Source organism: Eptesicus fuscus, chromosome 6, assembly GCF_027574615.1.
Source record: "Eptesicus fuscus isolate TK198812 chromosome 6, DD_ASM_mEF_20220401, whole genome shotgun sequence".
In the NCBI taxonomy this organism is placed as follows: domain Eukaryota; kingdom Metazoa; phylum Chordata; class Mammalia; order Chiroptera; family Vespertilionidae; genus Eptesicus; species Eptesicus fuscus.
In genome coordinates, this window is record NC_072478.1 from 77,260,918 (window position 1) to 77,281,067 (window position 20,150).

The following is a 20,150-nucleotide window of genomic DNA, read 5'->3' on the forward strand; positions in this document are numbered from 1 at the left end:
AATTTACAACGCAGCATGCTTAACATTTCAGAGAGATGAACAAAGCAGATTAGGAGCCAAATAAAAACCAATTAAGTCACCAGAAGAAACGAAGAAACTTTCCCTGAGCACATCATGCTCATTCCAGCTTCAAAGCTTTTGCACATGCTGGTGCCTTTGCTTGGCAAGGTCTATCCCCACGTCCTCCCATGGCTGGCTCCAATGTCCCCTCCTCCAAAGGATTCCCATTATCACCCTATAAACAAACATCCCCCCCCCACTCACACTCCAGAACATCACCCTCACTCTGATAAAATCTTATGTGTCCACTTGCTTATTGCCCAACTCCTCCACCATAATATTAGCTGTACACAGCCAAGAACTTGTCCTGTTTTACTCAGCTACTTCCTTGGAGAAGGGAGAGGGGGTTGGGGAGTCAGGGATAGGGGGTGGAGAGGGGTGGGGGGACGAAGAGGTGGACATCCGCCATGTGAGCTGGAAAGACCTGGGTTTTCACCCAGTTTCTTGAGGAAAACAGTACACAGGTGCATGTGGCAACCTCATTTTGCCATGGGCTCCTCCAGCACACGCCAATATCCCCAGGGACCCATGATCTACTGTGAAATTGCTCCCCCAGCCATACCCTCACCAGGAAAATGCACTTGTAATGAAGAGTTGACACCAAAACAGCTCAATGAGAAAACAGTTTGAAAATTAGGAATTATATGAGCATAGAAGTATATATTATGTAATGATATATAATTACAAATTATATTTATGATTATATATTAATGGTAATAGCTAACATTTATGAAGCCATGCTTAACAGTGCAGCACTTCGTTGATTGTGCATCAGTGGAGAACTCTGATTTTATAACATAAAAATATATGCAAATGGAATCATTCATTCATTCAGCAAACATTTACTAGGTGCCTAGGCTGTACCAGACACTGCGATGTATCCACGAACAAGTCAGAGACCATTTCCTCAAGGGGCTCACAGTCTGGGTATGACATACGGAATAAGTGATCAACTCTGCTGGAGTAGGTCAAAAAATAAAAAGATTTTAAAATAGATCAAATAATAATAATGATATCAGCAACTAACATTTATTGAGCAATTACTATGTCCCAGACACTGTCTCAATGTACTCTTCACTCACTTAATCCTCACAACACACATTTGAGGAAGAATTATTATTACTTGCATTTTACAGATGAGGACATTGTGACAGAGCAGTGAGGTCACTTGCCCAAGGTTACAAAGCGAGTCAAAAGCTACAGAGGCTGACTATGCATGACCTGGGAAAAGTAAAAAGAACTCACCAAACGGTATGAGAGTGTTTCTCTGACATTTGGGGCCAGAAAATTCATTGTGTGGCTGCCCTGTACACTGTAGGACATTTAGCAGTGTCCCTGGTCTCCAGACGCCAGTAGCAACTCCCTCTCCCGCCCACTCCTGTTGTGACAACCAAAAATGTCTTCAGGTACTGCCAAATGTCCCCTGCAGGGAACATCCCGTAGCTGAGCACCACTGGGTTAAAGGCAGAGCATGCCCAGGCACACAGGCGGGCAACGGCACATCAGGGCTGGGAAACTACAGGTGGCTTGAGGTGGCTGGTAGATGGGTACAGCTCAGGGGATGACAGAAGATGGAGTCAAAGGGTGAGCAGGAGCCAAATCACAGAGGCCTCAGAGCCCACAGTAAGATTTGGACTTTTCCTGGAGGACAAAGGGGAGCCACTGGAGCATTTTAAGCAGGGACATGCCAGGATCATATTGGGATTTCAGAAATACAGAGCTGGAAGCAAGCTGGCTTGAAGATGGCATGGCAGGAAATGGGAAGGGGGGTTTAATTAAGAGACTGACAGGAGCCAGGAAAGAAAAGATGATTTGAGAGCACAGGAGGTATAAGGGACAGGCTTGGGGATGGGGAACCCAGGGGTAGCATGAGCCCACAGTGCTGGGCGACTGGATGGATGGCGGTGCCACTCACAATGGCATGGAGAGGAGCTCCGTTTGGCACATGCTGTGCTTGAACTGCCATCAAGGAGAGGACATGCAAGTGGAGATGTCACTGTGCAGCTGGACAATCAGTATCATGAGCCTCCAACCAGGGCTGGAGATACAAAGTTCGAGTGTGAGCATGTAAAGCTTTCCTAATGACTTAAATTATCCAGGAGAGATTAATAGAGGAGAGGCCCAAGGAAGGAATCCTGGGGAATCACTAATATTTAAAGGTTGAGAGACAAATGAGACCTAGACAAAAAGAGATACCAATCAGGTCAGAAAACCAGGAGAGAACAGTGCCGTGCAAGCCCATGGAAAACCGGGAATCTCGGGTAACACCAGAGCCCAAGGCCATGACTGAATGGGAATAAGTAACTAACAAGCACCCAGGTCACCAATTTTGGTAATGTTCGTAAAACACTTCCATAAAGAGAATATCCGTTACCAATCTAAATGAGCACATTTTCTCAAACTTAAATAGCTGAAGACACTACCAAGCCAATCACTCATTTAGCTCGCTTGTGGTGTCACTGAGATTAGAAAACACCTCCAGTGTCTAAAGCTGCAAAATCACGACAGCTGAAAACAAATCAAATCATGGCAGCTGAGCGAACACCGTGGGCAGAGCAGAACCCTGGCTTATAAAATCCAAGTTCCACCCAAACTCCTTCTCCTAGCAGCGTGAAGACCAATGTACACGCTTATACTTTTCACAAACTGTAGACTGATCTCTTCATAAGAGCCTAGACTTGATTTCTTGTTTATGTGGAAAAGTTCTGTTGAACTGTCAGGAGTTTTTACTCTTGGACACACACAGATATGTTTCCAGAATATAAGGTCTTCTCTGAAGCAACATTTCAAATAGTTACACATTCAATCAGTGTTTTATACCCAACACTTACTTGCAGTCTGTACATGCCTGCTTATTTGCTCATCACTCACAGAGAATCTGCATGAAGCAATTATGATGCAACCACAGATCTATTCCGAGGGCAGAGACGCACAAGCAACCCGGAGGAGAGAGAAACAGACAACAGAGGAGCCTCGGTCTTCCAAAATGTCTCTGGAAGAACCTATACAAGGGTGGGCAAAAGTAGGTCTACAGTTGTTCATATGGAAAACACAATAAATGATAATACAAGAATAAACCGTTCCGTGTACTCCCAACTGTACACCTACTGTTGCCCTCCCCATTTTTACTACACTTCTGCACCACGCTCAGCTCATCTCCACAGCTCTTCCAGAGATCCCTGAGGAACCTGGGCTCCGAGCGCTTATGAGACTTGCCAAATAGAAGAACTAATGAAAAGAAGGGGAGCTTCAAATTTGGGTTGGACTCCAAACCTACATTCTTGAGCATGCTGTGCCGATGACGAAGCAAACCTCGCTGTATTCACCAGGTTGGCAGCCAGAAAGCTGACGGAAACCGGGATGTTTTCAGCCTCTTTACAGGAAGCCAGCATCCCTCATTCCAGAGCCACAGAAATATGCTGATGTATGCTCCTGTCAGCTTATTACAGCGGTCCTTAGCCCCAGGTGCTGTCTGGGCTGACAGGGGCCACTCTGTCAAGATGAGGATATGTTTTTCCCCTCAAGAGTGATCGTTCCCTGGGGAGTGAGCAGGCCAGCATTGCCACGGTCCAGCGGACGCTGACCTACTCTTGCGCAGAGCTGCTCTTAGGGGTTGTCGGCAGGCTGACAGGTTTGTTTTGATATCCTAGCCCGTGGGCAGCACACCCCACTGCAACCACAAGTTACACTGAGAAATGTTACAAGAGCTGGAGAGACAGCGGCTGTCCCCAAACTCTGAGCGGTCTGCAGTCTCTTCTAACCTAGGCATTGGTGGGAAAGGTGTCTGGACTGTACCTTTCCATTTGGAAATGAGATAAATAACGACTCATGTTTCCAAATATTTTTAAAAGCACAGCTTTCTGTACATGGACTTTCCAGTCCTATTTACAGAAATAAATTCACTATTTAAAAAATTAGTTATAAAAAAATCTCATTTTCTGAGGAAAAAAAAAACAGAAGGAAAAAAAATTAAGTGCCTATAATCTCATCAGACAATGGCAGCTATATTGCTTTATGCCTTTATACAAGGCTTCCCAAAAAAATGTATACATACTTTAACAGCTAATAGCTCAATTGTGAAAATGAAATGTATTTTAATAAACACTACCTTTATAATTATTCAAAGTGTGTGTATACACTTTGGGGGGGGGAACACCCTATATACCTACATCTATACAATTTTAAATGAATTCATAAAATGCATATGCCCTTTCATTTTAAAATGCTACATAAACATCTTTCTGAGGCCTGGCATACACTTGGTCCCTATCTTCTGAGTATACCGTAATTTACTGAAATAGGCCTGTATTGTTTGTTTGCTTACATTTGGGATGTTTTTTCCCTATTATATCAATGTTACAATGAACATTTTTGGTGACAAATTTTTGTTCATCCTTAAATTATTTCCTTAGGATTAGTTTTAGGAAAAGAATTGCTGAATTGCCGGGAAACAAGAATATGCAAAAGTGGAACATTTTTGACAAGTTTTGTTGAACCATGTACCTGCTCTCTTCCACTCAGCCTGAGAGCATGGTCTGCACCCCAAGGACAGCATTAGCACCTCTAGAAAAACCAGGGCCTCCCCCTGAAGGGTCCTAAGTTCTCTCGTTGACCTATTTTGGTCACATTCTAGGTTCTGTTGTTTTTCTAAAAATCGATGTATACTTTTTTTGAGTAGATAATACCTACTCATGTTTCTAAATATTTTAAAAAGCACACAGTGAATACACTTTTTCCCACCTGTTTCTTTTCTGCCCTGTTCTATTCCCTGCCCCTCTTTGCTACCTGCCACAGGTACCTACTGTTATTAATTTTTTGTATATCCTTCCCAAAATTCCTTGTTCACATACAAGCAAAAAAAACTGTATAATTGCCAGACTGGTGTGGTTCAGTGGTTGACCACTGGCCCATGAACCAGGAGGTCAAGGGTTTGATTCCCGGTCAGGGTACATGCCCAGGTTGCGGGCTTGATCCCCCGTAGGGTGCATGCAGGAGGCAGCCCAATCGATGTTTCTCTCTCATTGATATTTCTCTCTCTCTATCCCTCCCCTTCCTCTCTCTATAATCAATTTTAAAAATATTTTTAAAACCGTATAATTTATCCCCACTTCCCCATTTTTTAAACCAAGATAGGATTATACATACACCAAGCTACATCTTGCTTTTTTATGTAAAATATTCTGAAGAGACTTTTTAAAATGTTAGGACATGGAGAACCTCTTCAATCTTTATTTCTAAGACACTTCAGCTGATACATTTCCTAACAACCCTACATTTTAAATAATAAAATTATCAGACCTAAGAAATTTACCATTAATATAATACTGTTATCTACTCTACATTAAAATTTCTCCTTCTTTCTAAAGATACCATGTATAACTTTTTTTTTTTTCACTCCAGGATCAAGCCAGATATTGAATTTTTTTTTCTTAAATTTCTTTATTGATTAAGGTGTCACATATTTGTCCTCATCCCCCCATTCCCATCCCACACCCCTCCCCACGGATGCCCCAACCCCCTGTTGAACTTAACCATTGGTTAGGCTCATATGCATGCACACAAGTCCTTTGGTTGAACTCTTCCCCCTCCCCACACCCTCCCCTATCCTCCCTCTGAGGCCCGATAGTCCAGATATTGAATTTTGTTGCCATATCATCTTTTGTCAAAAAGAAAGTTCCTCTGCCTTTTTTGGGAGGGGGATCGTTCACAACATACTTGAAGCGTTGAGGCCACTTGTTCTATTGAATGTCCCACAATCTCTATTAGCCTGAGTGCTTCTTCACAGTCAGATATTTCACAAGACCACCACCTGGTGATGTGATGTGCTTCCCAATGTACCACATTGTATCACTATCGGACGTGATGAGTCTGATGACTTGGTCAGGGTAGAATCTGCCAGATTCCTCACTGCAGAGGCACCCTGTGCCCTTAGTACTCAATAAATAATCCATGGGATAGAATTTTGAGACCATGTAAATATCCTGTTCCTAACCTTTCACCTACTGAATGGTTTCCCACCCATTGATGGTCCTTGCCTGTATCAGTCATTACATTGGGGACTGGAAAGTGGTGATTTTCCAATTGTATTCTTTCCATATTTTTAAGCTAGTATTTTTTCAGTAAAGAAGAGCTTCATTAGTCCCCACCTTTTTAGTAACACGATGTGCTGTCATCATTATTCCTCTTGATGCTCCAACGGTTTCGAATTTGACTGTGGAATCTACTCAAGCTTGTTCCTCTATCCTCATAGGCACTCTCCTGCTTTCTGGCATAATGAGATGTTCCAGGCTCATCTTGTACTTCTTCCTCCCCAGTCCTGGAATCAGACATTTATTCAAAGAGTCCTTGTTCCTTCTAATGAGAACCGGTATTTAGCAGCCAAAGTCTGGGTGCTGGGTGTGCTTGTCACTACTGGGACTTGTCATTACTCTTAGACTCTAAGTGCAGGAAGGTATGAATTATGTAAATTGTGAACTCGAGCTGATACTTTCCATTTAAATCTAATACCACACTGCTGGATGGCATAAAGCTCTCTATTTTTCCCACAGTGAGAACCCTGATTCCCAATTATATCAATACAGTTACTCTTTTATTCTATATTCACAAAAGAGTCTAGGAATTATAGCACCAATGTTGCCACGCACAACAAACCTACAGAGTAAAGTTCAAGATTTCTTTACAGTTTGTTTTGTCCTTAAACTATGTCCCAAAGGGTTTATAATCAGAAAAGTGTGTTCAAATTCTTGAACAAATTCTTATTTTCTAAATGATTTTGTTACCTTTTTCATTTACATTTTGGTTTGTTGGTGTTTATATTCAACTTTAGAATTTGCTTTTTTGTCATTATAAAATGTATTGAAAATGTAAAATATTTACATGTTCAAAATCAAAACTATATAAAGAAGTATTAGAATGCTTACTCCCTGTTGCTATCCTTTCCTCTCAGTTACACCTGCCTCCTACAGTAACATTTTCATTAGCTTCTAGTTTCTTTCTGTTTCTTTCTAGGAAAATAAGTATACATGTGCATGTTTTTATGTCCTCTGTGTGTATATGTATGTATCACCTGCATTTTTGCATCTGGATTTTTCCACTTGACAATATATCCTGGGAAGAGTCCAGAGCAGATGATAAAGATCTTTCTCATTCTGTAATATGGCTGCAGAAGTTTTCCACTGTGTGGATTTACAGTAGTTTATTTAGCTAATCTCCTGAGGATGGGCATTTAGCTTGTTTCAACATTTTCTGGCATATTCATGAAGGTAGTGAATAACTTTGTGCATCTGTTGTTTTATATTTGTGGAGTTATACCTTTGGAGTACACTCCTAGAAGTAGTGTTGCCGGGTCAGAGTAAAAGCACATGCGGTTTTGTGAGACAGTGTTAAATCCCCCTCCATGGGGTGAGCCACTTGGCACTCCAACCAGCAACATAAGACAATCTGGCTTCCCCACAGCCTTACTGACAGAATATGAGATGAAGCTTTTGAATTTTTGCAACTAAGAGAGGTAAGAAATAGTATCACAATGTAGTTTTAATCTACATCTCCCTCTTATAACAAGTGAAGTTGTGCATCTTTTCATATATTTTGTGCCTTTTTCCATAGCCTGTTTACGAATTTTGCCCATTTTTCTCGAGTCCTCTTTTTGCTTTAAGTTACATATATTCCATTGTCTGCATATACTTTATTTACCTAGTCTTCTATTGGTGGAAACTGGAGTTGTATCTTACGTTTTTCTATTTAAAACATTGCTGCAATGAATGATCTCAGGGAAACCTCACTTCACTCGTGTGCAGCTGCATCTGTAGGTTACATTTCAGAAGTGGATTTGCTCGCATATATGCATAGGCATGGGTAACGTTAACAGGTATTACCAAATTACACTCCCCTCCCAGGGGTTGCCCCAATTACTACCCCCACCAACAATGTGAGTGCCTACCTCATTCCAGGCAGTAAGCAGACTGGGTTATCACCTTTTGGTTTCTGCCCTGATTGGTAACACATGGAATCTCAGGGAGGTGTTAATTTGCAGTGAGCATTTTTTGTATACTTGAGAGGTTTGTACTTTTTCTCCTGCATGATCATCTCCTACATTCTTTTAAGATTTGGGCCCTCTTTTTCCTGGCATATCTCCCTTCTTTCTAGACAAGGTGGTGATGGGGGTGTCAAAAGGGAAGATGGGGACAGGAGCATCCCCTGTCTGACCAGAAACTGTCTCTGAAGAAATGCAACCCCAGACCCAACCATTCCTGAATGCCTGGCTCCCAAGATCCCCTCGGAGTGCACACAGGGCCTGCTGACAGCCCCCATCCCGATTGGTGTGACGGGGAAGTTTCCCGAGAATTCACGGAGTGAGTCCTCCGGAGCTGCTCTCCAGGTGACTTCCTTGTGGAGAGCCCCACTCCAGGGTGACGGCTTGCAACTTGAGGACCTTTCCATCACTCTTCTCTCTGCTCACCTGTCAGCTGCCTTCTTCCCCCTCCTGCCCAACCCGCCTGGACAAGTCATTCCGCCCCATTATTCCGTGCTCTCGGAGCCCATGGCCACACGATTACCTCTGTGCTGATTGCCAGGCTGCAGAGTTCCTTGACCCCCTCATTCTCAGCCTCTTCTTTCCCCGCTGAGAGGAGGGGGAGGAGGTGCTGTTTTTCTTGCAGCTGGAAAGGTGCCCTCCCCGGCTTGGCTGCCATGAGCCCTGGGTCTCCTCCACTACTGCTGGCCTCCAGCTGGCCCCCAGAGCCCTGCAGTTGCCAGCAATGTTTGTTAGCCACACTGGGGCAGCAAGAGCAGTGGGGCGGGGGGGGGGGTGATCTTCTCCTGACTGGTAAATACAGCCACGTAAACAGCTACCCTTGTCTGATAATTTACTATGTGCTACTCATTTGACATATATTTCCATTTAACCTTTGCAACGACAGAACGAAGTCAGTGCTACTACCATCTGCATTTTTCACAGTTGAGGAAGCTGCCCAAGTTCTTGCAGCTATTAGGTGGCAAAGCAAGACAGTAAATAAGTATTTTGTCTTTGGGGAGTATTATAATTTGGTGAGGAGGGCAGTAAAATTCACCACTCTAATTACGTGAAAAGTAATTTTCCTTTTTTGAATAGGTCAATTCAGAATCACCCATGTGGCTTGGAGATCTCAGCCTGGGCAGGAGAGTTGAGCGGAGCTTTGCACAGAGCAGTTAGCGGAAGTGTGATTAATAGCGGCCAATGTTCAGTGAGCATTTACCATGTGCCTAGGGCTGGGCTAAGCACTTCATGCAGTTATCTTATATAGTCTCACATCAACCTTACAAAAAAGGAGTATTTCAACCCAATTTACATATGAGGAGACTGGGGCTCAGTACACTAACCAAGTTGCCCAAGGCCAGCTGGCTAATCTCCAGAGAGCCATGATTCAGACCCATGCTCCTAACTGTCATACCACACTGCCTCCCAAGAGGCTGGAGAAATTCCACCAGAGCTCCGGCAGCTCCCTCCAGCAGACCCTTCTATGGGGCAGTAGAGGGAGGGAAGCCAGGATCTGTTGCTGTTCACTGTTGGTGATCTACTGGCCCAGTGACTTTAGTCAGGCAGATTCCTCCTCTGCCTCCTGCGAGCTGGTCCAAGGCAGGCTCCGAGCACTGCAGACAGCTCGGCTTCTGGGGCAGCAGGAGAAAGCAGACTGGGTTTGGAGAGCGCTGACCCCTGTCAGGGCCTGCTGGGGCCTTCGGGTACATGCTCAGCAGCTACCACTTCAGAGCCTTTTCTAGATGCCTCTGTGGCCTCTTCCCCACTGTTCGGGGTTGGCCTTCTCACAGCAGGGGGACAGCCTTGCCTCCCACACTGCGCCCAGGGATAAGACGAACAGCATAGCTCTAATCTCAGGAGGGCTGATGCCAGGCTGCTGACCAAGCTTGGCTGACCTCTTTTCATAACAATACCTTGCATTTTTCTTTAATTTTTTTCTTGATCATTCAGCAAAAATCTTAAAAGCTTGTTCCTCAGGGTCACAGGGAGATACAAAGTCCCCGCCCTTGTGGAATGAATTGTTTAGCTGAGGATGTGCCCACAAATCCTTCCATAAAGAAGGGGTCAGAGGGGACAGTCGTCACAAAAGGAACCACAGCAAGTGTCAGGAGGCAGTGCCAGGGAGGGGCCAGGAACATCGTGCAGACCATCTGTGCCCTGATCGGAGGTGGAATTCCCCTAAAGGGGGTGAGTGGAAGATAACCTGCAGTGAAGTAGCGCACGGAGTTTCTAGGTCCTGAAAGGTAGTCACAGCCAGCCTCCGGGTTCCAGCCTCCGGGTCCCAGATGCGGGTGTATCCAGGGCTGTGGGCTCTGAAAGCTCACCCTAGCAGCACAGCCAGTCATGCAGCATGGCTGTCCGGAGCTGCTGCCACGACACAGCTCATTGTGCCAAGGTGGCCGGTGGAGGGGAAGCGTTTCCTGTTCATCCCCATCAGAGCCCACAACAGTGACTCAGGCTCACGAGAAGCCCAGGCTGAGTCATCACGAGCATTTACTTGGGAGAAAGGAGGGCACAGCACAATCTTTCCAGAGAACATGGCACAGACCTGATGAGAAAAGGCTTCCCCGGAGAGGTACATCCTATCCCCCCATTAGACACTCGCAATGCACACTGGGTTTTTATAGGCTCTGAGAAGTCCTACACTAAAAAACCTATGCACTTTTTCAACCCATTGTTTTCCAAACTTATTGACCATGAGACCGTCCAACTTTTGTTTGCTATAATTCTTATTGATATCCAGCAGAACCAGTGTTTGTGGTGTGTGTTAAGAAAGTGTATTTCTGAACAATTCCACCTTAAAAGCACTAACTGAAAAGCTCCTGTACCTAAAATGTTAGTTCCCGACTCCCCTAGGACTGGACAACAGAGTCATTCCTGGGTTCTGGGGGTTTTATTACATATTTGTTTTGTTTTGTTTTGTTTTGTCTTGGGGTAAAATGTTAAGTTCCTTGAGGGCAGCAATGAGCCTTAATCTCCTTTGTGCCGACCCCACAGTCCGCTCAGCACAGTCCATATAGTAGCAACTCAATAATCACTTGTTAATTGCTTGATTGAAGGTGTTTGCTAAGAGCTAGAGAGTTAATTAGTTGATTCCAGTTCTGTCAACTCCCAGACAGAGGCTTGTTTTGCTAGGCAACAAACTCTAAATGTAGGGGCCCCCAGTCTCCCGCAGTTCCCTAAAACTACTTTAAAAGCTTAGGGAACTTTCCTTTCATGAGGCTGTTTTCTCCTGGTCTGCCATTCCTGACTCCCTTTCTCCACACCATCAGGCATGAAGCGGTGATGAAGTGGGCCGGGCAGCCTGGCAGAGGGATTCTTTGGGGGCAGCCCTCCCTGTTTCATTCCACTCCTCCTTCCTTCCCCGGAAAAGCATGCGACTTGGATCACCGCTGCTGTGTTCTGTCTGTGGGCTCTCCCTGGGGATTCCATCCTGGTGTAAGGTCCGAGGGAAGTGGGGTTAGAGGTGTGCAGTTCCCAGAGCTGGCTTACGGGTGACACTCAGTTTTTGAGCATAATAAATATGTCACCAACCCCCAAACTTTAATTGCATTACTATGTATGTACTGACTACCAGCAATGTAACGGGTATTCACAAGGTCGATAGGATAAATGGTCCTTTGTCAAGAGGATTACAATGCAGGCATGTATCATAAGTATTTTAGCCCAGATTGCTAATTTCTTTTCCTGTGCAAATGCATAGGGTTGCGCACATATTGAAATGTGTCCTTTTGTGGCTATTTGACACTTGAACTGGCAGGTTGCAGATAAGCAAGAGAGGGCATTGGGCAGGATTTGAATGCCTTGGAGGAAAGTTTTTATTCAAACCCGCACTGGGCTGCATCTGTTTCTGTGTCTGGAAATCAACAGAGAAGCATCTTTAAGTGTTTATGTCTAGTTCTGCCAAGGATCAGCATTCTCTTTTTCTCTTCTACTCCAGGAGTCAGCAGCATTATTTGTGGAAAATTTTGAATTTAATGAAATGGAATGAGAAGGAGTCTTCATTGCTCTGAGTGCTTTTGGGTAGCAATAATTCATCAGAATGATCTCTGATTTTTGTTAAGGGTATGGTGTCCTATTACAGAAGCCCGGACATATTATCAAAATAAACCTAAGCCCTCAAGACACTAGAAGTTTGAGGTTCTGGAAGACTGAGACCAAAGTGGGTTTTATTAACTGTTTATGTGGTCATTTGTTCATAGGTTTCACCCAAATCATGGGGGCCTGTACACCTGAAGTGTGTTTTGTGAATTTCATTTAGTTGAGAACAGGGGCCAATTAGAAACTTCCCGGTTTAATGCTGCTTGGACACCGCAGCATTTACAGAGCCCGCCGTGTGCAGAGTATGTCCAACCTCACAGCTCCTAGAGTCCGTTCCTGTGTGTCCGGACCTCTGCTCTCTTTCCTGGCCCCGCTCCTGCCTGGGTAACTCTTCCTCGTCCTTTAGTCTCAGCCTGCCTCTCTTCCTCAGGGAGGCCGTACCTGAATCCTGCACGGATCGCATTCTTCCTGCAATGTTACATGATGTACTTTTTCATCTCAGCACCTGTCACAACTTTAATTCAATAATTTGTCTTATCGCTTTAATGTCTGTTTGCCCTGCTAGATTTTCAGCTTCATGAAAGCAAAGGCATGTCTCTGTTCTCTAATATATTCCCAGGGCCTTTGTGCAGTGCTTGGCTCAGACACTGTGGGAAGAAGAAAAGGAAGAGCTGGAAGCTCATTGTGAAGATTTCGGCTTTTCTGAATGTAACAGGCAGAGCTCCAAAGAGGGTCCTCAAAAATCCCACCTCCTAGTAGCCATGCCTTGTGTGATTTCTCCCCTCCAGGGTGGGCAGAGTCACTGACCTAAACTGTGTTTGGATTCCTGACCCGTAGAAACTGTCAGATAATAAATGCTTGTTGTTTTAAGACATTAAGTTTTGGGATGATTTGTTCTACAGTCCTAGATAACTAATACACAGATCTTCTCTGTAAGGTTATTAGATAATATTAATAATGATCATGGGAACTTAATATATGCCAAGTCTTGTGCTGAACATTTAATATGTATGCTCTTATCTATTCCTCATATGAAGTCTGTGATGTAGGTTCTATTACTATCTCTAATTTACAGATGAGAAAAATGAGACAAAGAGGTTGAGTAACTTGCCCCAGTTCTTGGCAGAGCACTGGTAGTGGGGTCCGGGAGCCTGTGCTACAGGTAGAATATAACCTGGGGTGGTTTGGGGCTCTGTCCTCACCTAAATGCCAGGACTCCTGGCGGTGGACTTCCAAGACTCAATGCAATGGGGTGTGACTGACAGGCCAGCAAGAGGCCAGCCACAGGGCAGTGGCTCAGCTTGGACACTTTCTCTTTAAGGAGAAGAACAAGCTCCTCAGGAGAGACCCAGCTGTTGCCTTGCTTAGGGTGCCCCCTGACTGCCCTTGGAATTAGCATGCCTGGCGTGGAAGCCCACTCCTCTTGTGGCCAAGAAGAAAGTCCAATCAGGAGCATAAAAGATGGCGGCTTTTGGAATAAAATGAACAACATCCACCGTGATTACAGCTTGTTTTTCAACTTCTGCAAGATGAAATTAAATTGAGTAATTATTTGCACATTCAGCCACATGACTCTGCTCTGTCTGCAGCAGAGTGTGGCATTTTGAGTATTTAAAACAGCCATAAAGCCTTTTAAGCTTATGTTCCATTTTATCTCATTTATCTATAGACCTAAAAATGTAACAGAACAGAATGCAAGATGTTTTGGGGAAAAGGCTAATGTTGTGTAAGATCGCTATGGATTTAGGCTCTGAACTTCCCGGGCCTTGTGCTGGGATCTAACTGTGGGTGCAGGATGGTTCTGAGCCTGGCTTCTGGAATGCAGAGTGGAGCAAAAGTGGGTTTACACAAACAGATTTTCAAACTAAGTGTTTGCACTCTCTCTTTACGTTAATTTAATTCTAAAAGGAGGAAAGTCTGCAGACTGACACCCAAACTGAAGCGGAGATATATAAACCATAAATTCTGTCTTCTGAGTCCTGGAGCTCCTCAAGGCCAGAGGCCATTCATTCAGTGACACTGACTGTCTGGGAACTGAGACTTGCCAAGGGGAAAGCCCAGCTTTCGGACGTGTTCATTTGTTTGTCACATCCTGACTCTTAGCCCACCTCAGGGCAAGAATCACCCCCATTGTAGAACACTGAGTCCAGACTTAGGTTTGCCAGTGGCCAGCCGTATTTTAAATCCTTTAAGTTGTTGTTTAAAAAAATGTAGGTTTACAGTTGTGAGTACATAAATCACAGAGTTTATTCTTGTATTGCTATTTATTAATTATATCATTTTCCATACGAACAATTGTAAACCTACTTTTGCCACACCCTCTATATACATAGTAAAGTTTGAGAAGCACGGATTTAAAGTTTCTAGTCTTGGAAGAGAAGCCTGCTTCCTCAAAAAGGGGCATGGGGGGGGCGGGGGAGCTGGCTAAGGCATCGCTCACAGCCCCCAATTCTCCTGCCCCTTCAGCCAATCAGCCGGCATCAATCAGGATGAAACCAAAGCCACAGGAGAGGTGTAAAAGCAGTTTACAGGTCACACCGCACTGGCTAGTGCTTCTGCCATTCCAGTAAATGCTTCCCGAGTGCCTGCTACTGGGGGGTCGGGGGTGCTGAGGGGGGCGTATACACAGGCACAGAAGGAGAAGTAACAAAGCAACAGGGTGAGGAGGCTGTCTAGCAGCACCTGGCACACACACTAAGTCTTTTTAGTTTGGTGGTGGTGGTGGTTTTTATTTTTTTAATAATTCTTTATTGTTGAAACACACTAAGTCTTAATAACGATCAGCTGTTATCATTTGTAGAGCAAAGATTAGTGAGCTAGCATCATCCACACAGATCAGATAAACCTAACACAAGGGCCTGGGACCCAATCGCCTGTGGCTAAACTCAAAGTCTCCAGGAGACAGGACTGGCATCCGTATCCCAGATCGGAAGGGAATTTAAAAATAATCGCATCTAAGTCATATCAGGGACATTCAGATTTATAATAATCACTGGTCCCACTTTAAATAGAACTTAAACTAAATGACCCAATAAAATGTTTATTTTAAGAAATTAAACACACACTCTCTCAAGCCCCTAGTTAATTTCAACAGGAAAAGAAATTTGCATTCAGCAAAGGTTCCAGTGCTAACCAACATAAGCTAGATTGCCAGTCCAGAGGATTTTTAAATTAGAATGTACTAGGAAGATTTCTTATTTATCAATGAGCTACTATGTTGCCAAGCAGAGGTTTAGGCCCCTTATATCAAGAGTGTGTTGTTTGAGTGGGACTTACGTTGCCCCCCAAACTTGACTAAGACCAAAGTTTGTCACCAAATTCCTATATATTAAAAAATAAAGTGTCAGGCAACAAGCTTCCAGATGTTAAAGAGTGCTTCTTACCCAGAGTGCTTCATAAAGGGGCAGAACTGATCCCACCCCTCCCCCACACGCTCTCACCTGCCCCCCAGGCCCTAGGAGAAGAGGACTGGAGAGGGGACAAGGTGGTCATGAGTCTCTGGGAACACGGGAGGTTCCCAGTGCAATTTGAGAGGGTATCACGGGAGAGGGCCTAAAAATGACGCCACCTACAAGGGAATATTTGTTTCTCCAACTGGAAATCTCCTCAGGCAGTGGGCTTGGCCATCTGTCCTGTCACCAACTGAACAAACAGGAAAGAATTCAAGAGGACGGGCCAATGGAGAGAAAGAGCGGCACCGGGGAAGCATCTCCCCCACCACCATGTAGAAGGGCAGTCATCTTGGATGAGAGTTTGGGAAACAAAAGGACATAGACAGCAACTCAACTGGAGTCATCTTGTGTGCATCCCTCCTCGGGGATCGCCTGCCAGGTGAGAGGACCTTATTAGCATAAGGCTGAGGGGCAGACAGGCATCTAAGAGAGGAAGCTCTTGGGCTGTTATCGATGTCATTGGCCAACCACGTGACCTCTCCTCCTTTCAGGTACATGGTAGGATCACCCTAACTGCCCCACTGATGTGGCGTCTGCCCATGTGACTTGCTTTGCTAAAAAAAAAAAAAGGTGTCTCATTTAAAGATGCACTGCGTTGCTAAGGCAAGGCTCTGCTGCACACGTTTCCTCCTGCCAAAGCGATTGAAAGCCTCCATCAGCCTGCTGTCCTGGATGACACAGATCAGAGCCCCTACCAACCCATGGGAATGTGTAGCATGAGGGAGAAATAAGCCTTCATTGTTTTAAGTCAAAAATATGACTTCTGGAGTTATTTGTTACCACCACAAAACCTAGCCTATCCTTCCTGATGAAAAGGAGATAGGAAGCACGAGTTTAACATGGAGTCAAGCACCACTTCAAGGAGCTGTGTGGTGCTCAGGTCCCCGCTTGGCCCTCCAGAGATTATATTCAGTACCACACTGCTCTTCAGGCGGCAAGTTTAGACCATGGGAGGCGAAGAGCAAGAGAGAAGTTCAAATCCGATCTGAGATGGAAGTTTAAACTCAAGTGGACTTGGTTTTAAAGCTAAAAATGATGAAAAACAATGGAATCTGCCCAAAATGTTATTAAGGGAAAGAGCAGCCATTAAAAATAAACAAAACTGACGCATGTTTATTTCCCAAATTAAAACTTCTCAATACGCTGGCTACCCATACATGTTTGGTAAACAGGGACATATGCTTTTGACTGGTCTCAGAAAGCTGCAGCTGTTCACATTTGCTCTCCTTGTAACACACACATGGCTGAAATAATTGTCCAAAGACAATCAATATCGCCCCACGACAATCAGTTCTAATCAGCCCTACCAGCCACAGCATACTAATCCTATTATGTGTCCTTCCTCTTTTGCTTTAGAGATACAGTTGTTTTTCTCTGCACAAAGAGGGTACACCCTACAGGGAAAGAGATGAATAGGATACCTGAAAATACAAGAGAAGTGGATCAGAGCTCAACCCCGCTCCTGAGGCGGGCGGGGGGGGGGGGGGGGGGGCGGGGACGACACACACAATAGACAAAATACGGATCCTGGTGTGACAGGGAGGAGAGTCATTAACTTGTACACGTTCCCCATCTCCCCATCCCATGTCACCCACACCCCCTGCCCTCTGAAGAACAATTCTGTCTTTTTCTCGCCTAGAAGTCAAGAGGTAGGAAGGCACCTCAGAAGCCAGAAGAAAGTGGGAGGTCTTTCACCAGGAGGAACTAAGTCAAGCTGCCTAACAAATGGCTGGGAGGGGGCAGGAAGGTGAGGCTGAGTTTTCTGGAGCTGTCCATTCAACACTCCTCAGCAACACAGGGACCACAGAATGAGAACGGTGCTTTTGACAACTGTAGTGTGGGTTCGGAATCGGGTCTCTCCAACACGCTTTGAGAGACAGAAGGAGAACTGGGATTCCTTTGGAAATCCTTTGGCTGCTTGACTGTGTATCTGTGAATGGGACTTGAAACAAGGCCTGGGCTGTGCAGGGCCCGGGGATGTATCTGGGCGAAAGATCCTTCTGCAGAATCATCTTTGCTCACAACCTCTTCCCCAAAAGGCACGGCACAATTCAGAGCAGGCGTCCTTCTCCCTACAAGCCTCGCTGAACTCTCCAATGGGACCAGAACCTCACTGGGGTTCCCACCGCGTCCTGTGCTCCCTGCATTAACTCACATCACCGTGTTACAGTTGTCTGTTTACCTGTTTGTTTATCCAAGAAGAGCACTGGCTCCTTAGGGCCAAGATTTAGCCTTAAATTTCACATCCTGGGCTTGGCACTACGCCTCACACGCAGGTATGTATTCGGTAATTAAGATGATCTAGTCTGTCTCAAACTCAGAACTTTACTTGGCCAAAACAATCGGAGGAATGGCGATTCCTACCTGCTCCCCTTGTGCACATGACACATCTGAGCTTCCTGCCAGCGCATCCACATCTGTTACCCTGCAGAGGCTCAGCTACTCTGCAAGTCAGTGTTAGGTGCTATAAAAACATCTCACACAAATACTAACCTTGTGTAGGGTGGATGAGAGCAGAAAAGAGTGTGTAAATTGTTTAAAATACGGAATACCTAAAAATTACTGCAAATTTTTAACACGCAGATTCGTTTGGGTGTCCACTAGTAACAGAAAGGCGGAGTCAGCTCTGGCCGATGGGAACACCACCAAGAAGGGGTCCTCAGAGCTGTGGAAAGGGGAGCAGAGGTGTTGGCAATACTGGGTTCTTCTCTTTCCCCAAGACCCCTCACGTATGCCCAGGAACTCAGTGGGTCTTTGGATATAACTCAAGGCTAGAAAGGAGAAAGATACACTTTTAGCTTAGGGTCACTATGGAGTTCTGTTGAAGTTAATCTTCAAAGTGGAAAGGAGCTTTCGGACCAACCTAAAAGAAGACCTTGTCTCCACACGCATGCCCATGCCTAAGACATCCTACTCCCCAGGAGTGAGACCAGACAGGGCAGGAAGCAACCCGCGCTGGCCAATAGAGACAGGAGACACAGGAAGTATACAGAGGGCTTGGGGAGGGGGCAGAATACAGGAGGAAAGGAAGAGTGGTCTGCAGGTGGGGGAGGGGATGCGGTGGAAATGCCCGAGGGTGCTTCATGGGACAGAGAGCCCAGTACACCCTGCGATCCGGAACTAAGGCTTCCCGTTCATGAACAAAAGCTGCAGAAACATCCCAATAGAGAAGAGACATGACTCTCCCATCTCCCTACTATGTGGGCGCAGTGGGACTCACACCAGAGGGGAAGGCTTGATCAGATATCCTTGGGAGGCTAAATGGGCTCCATCACTTTCTTATGGGCTGTGTCCCCTTTCCCTTCCCAGGGAAAAGTGCGGCAATGACACAGGCACCGAGAAAAGGCTCCCAGTACCTCCTCCGGTCTGTCCGGAGCATCTGGCAGCCTCAAGCCAGAATTCATGAGCCAATGTCCCGGGATGGAGGCACTCACAGTGCAGGTGCGCCTCCAACAGACAAACCCAGACTCAGTGCGGGAACAGGTTCCCCAGACGGAGCTGTGCGGCGCTGGCTGACACCACAACAGGATGTGGGGGAGTGGATCACTGAAGTTTGCTGTGCAGGATGTGAAGAAGAAGTGAGGGGTGAACAAGGACCATTTTGTTGGAAACAACAGCTCCTGCCCACCGGAGTGGGGAACAAGACCCGGGAGAGGAGCCAGCCGTCCATCTGGAGACTGCCAGCTCCTTGGAGCAGACATATTTTATGCTGCATTTCCCCACCCCTCAGCGAAACAAACCAAACAGCCCCTCATTCACAGAGCAGCCGATTTCCTGGGACTCGCAGATAAATACACATTTCACACAGTAACTCCCTATAGCTGTTCGTCTTGGCAAAAATAATAAAAATTACATGGATTTTATTATACCTGATTGGGTGCAATAAGGCATCGTATTTCCTGAGGCTATAAAGACTAATGCACGGATCTGGTTGGTCCTCCCTTCTCCTAGCTCTGGAAAAGTCTAGAATAAGAGGTGCCTGTGCCCCAGAAGGCAGGCTCCCCTGGGGCAGAGCAGCTCGTCTGTTTTGTTCATGGCCGTGTCCCACCGCCTAGGACAGCACCCACCACAAACATTCTTAACACGTTAAGCGCCCAGCCTGTTTGTCCTCCAGACGGAAAGTATGGCGTCAGTCACCGGTGACTGACTGGGCGCTTCCATGTTAAATAGACAACGAAAAGATGGCTCATCATATGCCCCTCACTCTCCATTTCATCCACCTGGACCACAACCTGGGCTGCACACACACACACACACACACAAGATAAATCATAAAAGAAGCAACCGTATCTCTAGGCCAGCATTTCTCGACCTTGGCACTAATGGCATTTGAGGAAGGGGAGAGAGGCTGTCCCGGGCATTGCAGGATGTTTAGCTGCATCCCTGGCCTCGACTCACTAGCTGACAGTAGTACACCGAGCCCCACCCCCAGTCCCAGTCCCAGTCCCAGCAACCAAAACTGTCTCTAGACTGTGCCCATGTCCCCTGGGGGCAAAGCCTTTGCTGATGGAACCACTGGTCCACGCCTGCAGAGAGCTCCCAAAGGGCTGACAGACCCAGAGCACGGCTGCGTTTTCCATGAT

The 20,150-nt window shown here is 45.7% G+C and overlaps 1 protein-coding gene and 1 long non-coding RNA gene across 3 annotated transcripts in view; one reads left to right on the forward strand and one right to left on the reverse strand.

The window, feature by feature from the left end:
- SPOCK1 (SPARC (osteonectin), cwcv and kazal like domains proteoglycan 1) overlaps positions 1 to 20,150 on the reverse strand; it is a 465,949-nt gene that overhangs the window by 429,889 nt on the left and 15,910 nt on the right. The window lies entirely within an intron of this gene.
- On the forward strand, positions 1,250 to 12,977 carry LOC114232117 (uncharacterized). Of its 2 annotated transcripts, none has more exons than XR_003618170.2 (4): positions 1,250 to 1,311; positions 3,225 to 3,691; positions 8,979 to 9,066; positions 12,735 to 12,977. It is a non-coding gene; the product is annotated as an uncharacterized LOC114232117 (long non-coding RNA). The 2 variants fall into 2 exon arrangements; XR_003618169.2 differs by lacking the exon at positions 1,250 to 1,311 and adding an exon at positions 3,021 to 3,082.